This window comes from Gossypium raimondii, chromosome 12, assembly GCF_025698545.1.
Source record: "Gossypium raimondii isolate GPD5lz chromosome 12, ASM2569854v1, whole genome shotgun sequence".
In the NCBI taxonomy this organism is placed as follows: Eukaryota; Viridiplantae; Streptophyta; class Magnoliopsida; order Malvales; family Malvaceae; genus Gossypium; species Gossypium raimondii.
The window spans coordinates 10,256,055-10,262,933 of record NC_068576.1 but is presented as its reverse complement, the minus strand read 5'-3'; the positions used below and the strand labels follow the sequence as shown (position 1 = coordinate 10,262,933).

General features: G+C 29.5%; 1 pseudogene; it reads left to right on the top strand.

Moving 5' to 3' along the window:
* The first annotated feature begins 657 nt into the window (after positions 1 to 657).
* LOC105763225 (uncharacterized) lies at positions 658 to 3,640 on the top strand (annotated as a pseudogene).
* Positions 3,641 to 6,879: the final 3,239 nt, after the last annotated feature.

The window sequence follows — 6,879 nt, the reverse complement described above, 5'->3', positions numbered from 1 at the left end:
TATAAAATATAATTTTATTAAATACAATAAACTCATGCAATCATACAATATGCTAACTAGTTAACTTCTATTTGTCAAAGATACAAAACCCTCATTCCAGCATAAGCAAAATACACATAATATCAACTCTGTATTGACCTTATTGAAATGTGTGTTAAGTTCATGAAGTTGCATATCTATAATAATATAAAATAATTCCACATCTATTGTTTTTAATCCAACAATGATTCTAACTCTAGAATAGATGAACACTCAACCAATAAGTTACCCCTTTTGGTAACAAACTCATCATCCATATGGCTAAAGGGCTTTAAAAATATTAAAATATGTCTGGGTCAAGAAAATTAAATGCTAAAAAGTCATTGTAAACAAGTTTTTGAAAAGAACTCAATTGTGATTAGATGATTAGATGTTTGTCTTTCTTCTTTTTTTTTTTTTTTTGTTCCATTTGTCTGAACTTGTGTGGATGGATCGAGTTGTCTGTTTAGCCCGGTCTAATTTGAATTTGAATAAAAAAATTATCTTTAAAATTATTTAAATTAGGTTGAACTTTGAATTTAAATGGAATAATTTTTATTTAAAATTTATTTATAAAAATAAATATCAATATAAAATTGTTTTCTAAATGGGCTGTGAAAACCATAAACCAAACCCGACTCGTACACAACAACAAACAAAGTACCAATATACTTTTAAGTCGTTCCTGCAATTTTTTTTTTTTTTAAGCTTTCAGCAATGGGCGCCTCTGAATCGTCTCTCGCAGCTTATTCACTGGTAAGTTTCCGGTTTGTAGAGATATTTTGGTACCTCACAAGCTGGGTTCTTTTGAGTAATTTCTTACTTGTTAACATTGATTATTGGCAAAGAGTTCGACCGATCAAATCTCCACTATTTCTCAGCGATCGGAAACGGTCGATCCAGTTTTAGAGAAGCTTAAATCCCTTAGAATTGTAAGCTTTATTCTTGAAATTTTCCCCTAATATTTCACCCATAAAATAAAGACATTTAAAGAGTTTCCTTTTCTTTAGTCATTTTTTTCCTCCTTCGAATTATAGACATCTCCTATACTGACCACACCGCCAACGGATGGTAGCTTAACGGACATTTTAGTGCGAAGACCGTCGTCATCTTCATCTCAAGGTGGGCCTCAAGTGAAAAAGCGATTTGTTCTCTCAATTGTTTTTTTTTCTTTTTTGGAAATTTCTTCACCTTTTTGATTGTTTCATAGCCATATGTTAGTTACTAGTGCAAACTCCAGATAGATGAAGCCTTTTTACTTGAATTGGAACTGGTACTCGTTGTAATAGGTTTCAATTTAAATATCTTTTTGTTCTTTCCGGGAACAAATAGGGATTGTGCTATTATTTGCATAGCAGGGGCCCAAATCCTGTCTATGAAACATTTAGCTAACAATAGGCACCTGCTATTTACTATTTCATTCATGGTGAAATGTAGGTTGCTGTCGTGGAAGAATTTTGTGTGATGAATGTTAATAAATGGTAAGATCACATCATATCTTACTGTCATCGAAATGTGTTATTTTGTAACTTCTATGTTTGGCTGAGTTGAGCTTTTACAGGTTATCGAAGCTCATAAGGCAGACACTGAGCATAGATTAATTAGAAGACTAGCTTTCCCTAGCGAGTAGTATCAATTAGAGTAATGCATTAGATTCTATGGAATTCAAACAAGATGGATTTTTGTCTTCTCTGCATTTTTGTGAAACTATGTAGGGGGCATGTAATGTTACCTCTCGTAATAGAGTTATCAAGATGTAGGACATGTAGGAAGCATTTAGTTCGAGAATATAATAGAGTTATTGGGACATAGGATTACTTAGCACATTACTTGGCATGCTAGCTTACCTTGTTTTATTCATTAAGTTGGAGTATAAGATTTTATTATTTGGTTGTAGGATATTAGACTACCTAAAAGCATATTTTACTAAATTGTCTTTAACTATAAATAAGATGAATATAGTTCAAGTTAATTAAAACACACACTTATAATAATAACTAATTGGAAATTAAGGTAATATAATTGATAAAATGTAATATAATTAAGGTTGTAAAGAGATTGAGTTTATATCATAAATACAGATAAATTTTAACTTTGTTTTGATTTTTTTCTTATTGTAATTTATATTTTGCTCACGAGATGTTAAGATTAAAATAATTTTTATGATGAAAGAAAATATTTAAGAAATGGTGTATAACATGTAATGAAAAGAGGCAAAATGACTTAGTTATTAACTTTTAATTTGGTAAAAACTTTTTAAAAGAAAGGAAAAGATTAAGAATAAGTAAATGAATTAGGTTTGGCAAATTAAAATGAGTTGCAAATACTTGAACCCAAATCTGAATCTTAACTTGAAAATGATTATATTACGTTTGTTAATAATTAAAAACAATTACAGTGCATATATTAATTTAGGGTATAAACTTATAGTTTAAGGGTAAAATGATATATAGAAATAACATTCCTTAGGAATCTTATGTTACGTAATTTTCGGAATCTAAGCAGTGGAATGTTATTCCAGAATCTTACACGGGGATGTAAGATTCCTTGAACCAAACTCTTTTTATTGTTAATATAAGCTGCGCCAATCCCAGTTTAGGTCCCATTAGATTAGCATGTTAAGTTTCTTGAGTTTGCATGCATTGAAGGCTTTTTATTCACTTTCTTTTCTTTTTTTATTTGCTTACTATCAGTTCAGAAAGAGAAGATGAACATAACGATAGTGCACAGAATACTGTTTAATCACAAAGTTATGCACCTGTACATTGGGCTGCAACTGGTTAATATGATCTTGAAGTGCTACAATATTCTAATATTGTTGTGTGGTTGTTACAACTTATTCTTTATTGACTATCAAAATAGTTGCTGTAAATCCAAAGGTGTTCCTGGAGCTGTTGTCAGTGTACCGTGATTGGCAAGAGGAGAAGGCTCAAACGATTTGCAAGAAGCAGGTGTGCCATCCCCTTGATAAATTTTGTGAGTTGGAGAACAATTGTTGCAGTCGCATGGGTGGGTTAGTTCTGCTGTGGGTTATTATTATCAAATTCCAATAAACTTAAGATCCGAGTAGTAGTTTGCTGTTGTTTGAATTTATAACAATTATGGTGTACATAGTCATTTGGACAAAATCATTGCAGGAGGATATAGAATACAAAATAGAAGTCGCTGACGCTTTGGCAACTTCTCCAAAGTTTAAACCACTCAGTTTCCCCAATGAAGACTGCTTCACAACATTTAGCAGAAGGTAATTCAACTTTTGTACTGAATTATAAGAGTGTGTGTAGAATCTGATTAAGCTAGTCTTGTATAATTCGTGTGGTTCATACATTGCAAGTGGAGCTTGGGGAGCTTAAAGAAAGGTTAACCGAGGTCCTCAGCAATCATGAGGCACTGTGCAACAGAATAGCTGCGGAGGGACCTGAACCTCTTCGATCTATCGAGCCATTTGCAGTTTCACTTCAAACTCGACTAGCTTAACTTCAGGTAAGGTAAACCTATGAGTCGAACTTCAACGTCCACATTCTCCCAATTAGACTAACATTTTTTTTTTCTTTTTAATCTCATCTGTAAATGACTGACATTCTTTTACCCTTAATTCTTTCTTCATTGAGATTGATGTTTATTTTGTGCTCCATACTAACATTCCGTCACAAATCACAAGATTCAAGCTTAATAATGAAATGAATGAACCAAACAACATAAAGACTTAAATTAAACATCATATGAAATAATATCTTCTATATCATGCAAGTAGGAAATCTGTAAAAGGCTCTAAATTAAGGTTGTTGCTGGGCATCCATGTAACCGGCATCAACTAACGCTTTCTCTCTCTTAGCCAACTCAATATCTTCATCAACCATTATCTTCACCAATTGCTCAAACCCAACTCTGGGTTTCCACCCAAGAACCTTATTCATTAGTAGAATTTATTAAATTAATCTGTTCATAATGTTTTTTCTAAATTAACTTTTAATCTTTAATGTACAATAATGTTCTTAATGAAATGAGACAAATTTGTAATTGTTTTACTAAATTTTCACAATTTTAGTTGAAAAACAACTAAACAAAATGAAACTCATGATTTATTACTAAAATCTATTTTATACAGAGATTGGGAAGAGCTTGAAATAGAATATATAGATATTAAGGAGATAAACAATCTTTTAATATATTTGAGTATTTTATTAATAAAGAAACAAATAGTCCTATTATGAATAAGATGTTTAGACTATGTTTATATAACAAAGCTAGAACAATTTTACTGGTAGAAATTTTTACAAAAATAAATGGAGCTATTTGCAAACAAGAAGTTGAATTTCAAAAGGTTTTTCGAATATTTTCTACAAGCATATGTTTTACTAATGATTTAGATGAAAATTTTCTTACTATAAAATTTAGACTGGATTTTGAATCATTTGATATAAGCGAGATTGAATGGGGTTTTATTAAAGAAATAGTAGTTCAAAATTTTCTTTTCATCTCTTAAAAGATTTTCCTGCATTTGTTAAGTCTATATTATTGAACATAATAAATAATGATGAGTTTTACTATTATTTTCATATTGAAATAAGCAGCCTTATTGGTATTGCTGAAAAAGAAAAATTTTATTAGCCATATCAAATTTGGATTATTCAAAGAATGATTAGAAGCCCCAAATTATCAACAGTCAAAGAAGACAAAGAACACTTGACAAAAAACATTGACAAGTGTTACAAAAATCTCAGTTATTATCAAACTCAAACAGGGATAGATTTGATGACAGAAGCCCAATATTTACTTCAGCAAGAAATTTATAGACTCTGGACTGATGGAAGATGAATATTGGCATACGAAACTGGAAACATCTAGAATGATAGAGATGAAGAATCTGTGCAACTACTAAAAAAGATAGTCGAAATGAAGATTGAAGATTTTTCATCTCATATAATAGAAGAAATCAAAAACACGTGGGAGACTTGGAATTTACCAAGACTTTCATTAAATTCATTACATCTAGATGAGATAGAAGAAATGAATCTAGATAACAGTCAAGAAGGATAAAGCCAAAACAGGCAGCCATGTGGAAAAATAAAGTCCAAGAAAAGCAAACAAGTATGGACAAAAGAAGACAACCTTAAGAAGAGGGCATCCAGATACAAACAAAAAAGATTGCAACGTGGAAGCAACCATTAAATCAATGATGTGACAAGACAATGCCCATGTTCATGATGTGACAAGACAATGCAACGTGGAAGCAACCATGTTCATGATGTGAGAAGACAATGCAAAGTTGAAGCAACCATGTTCATGATGAGACAGGATCCTTTTCAGAAAACTGTGCGGGATTCAAAGAAAAATAAAATAGAGTTTTAGAATTCTCTTATAAATAGAAAAAGAAAAAGCCTAAAGGAGGCATCAAAAAAAAGTTTAGAAATATTTCTTTCTTTTTTCACCATTATCTCCTTGTAAAAACTTTTCTTTTATTTCTACTTTTGTAATAAATTCTACTGTCTTCCGCATTCCCTGTTCATATTGTAATTGGTATCATTATTAGAAATAGAATTTTAGGATTAAAATTATCTGCAGATGGTCTCAAATTACAAGATCATATTATAGTAAAATAAAAGAATTTCCGAAAATATTGAAGATAAAAAGCAACTTCAACAATTTTTAGGAATTATTAATTATGGAATAAACTTCTTTCCTAGCTTATCCGAAAAATAAGGAAGTTATATGAAAAATTAAAAAGGATAAACCTTTTCTCCGGTCTAAAAAGACTCGTAAATTATACAAAACCTAAAATCAGTAATAAATTATAGTCCAAAAGTTTATTTACCTAAACAATGTGATAAATTAATTTTGGAAACAGATGCCTCACAAAATTATTGGGGATGTATATTAAAAGTTAAAACAATAAATGATGAAGAACTATTACGTGGATATAGTTCAGAAAATTTAAACCAAATGAAATTAATTATGTTATATATGAAAAGAATTATTAGCAATAAAAAAGAATAAAAATTTTCTTATATATTTAGCATTTGAAAAATTTATAATAAAAGCGATAATCGGGCATTAAACAATTCATTACTAATAAAAGTTTAGAAATTGTACCGGAGAATTAGAACACCCTTTCTTGGAATAAAATATCAATAAAAAATTATATTTTGATTTAATCTTTTATAATTAATAACCATTCTAGCTTTTCCTCTTTTATTTCAACATGGTTTCTAACCATAAAGTGGACTAAAATGTGGACTATTAGTTTTTCTATTAATCCTCTTTCTAATAATTCATTAATTTGTATATCATATTCATCTATATCTCTTTTAGTATAGATTATTGGTTTAACTCTAATAATTTTATTGAGATTTTCCAATTTAATTTTACAATATCTAGAGCTGTTTTGCCATAATTTTAATGGTTCTTCACTAAAATTATCTTCTAAAATTTTAAACAACCAATGATTTGTTTCTAGTTATTTAATCTGTTCTTTTCTTGGTGGTGTAAAATTTTATCACACACAAATTTATGATTTTCTACTAATGGTATATTTACGTAAGATTTTTTATAAATAACATAATTAAATTTTTATCAATAGAAAATGGTAAATATTGATATATAAAATTATTTCCTAATAATATATCTCCATGTATTTAGGAAAACATAAAATTTTAGGTATCACAAATCTTACATTATTTATGTATATTGGTACATTTCTAGCTTTATATTGAATTATGGTTTCATTACCATCTATTTCTATTGCTTTTATTGGATGTTTCATAGGTTCCAATTTTTCTACAGAATGGTATTTTTCTCGCAACTACTAGTTGTAGCTCCTGTATCTAATAAAGCAGCAAAGAATATGTTTTATATTCTCTA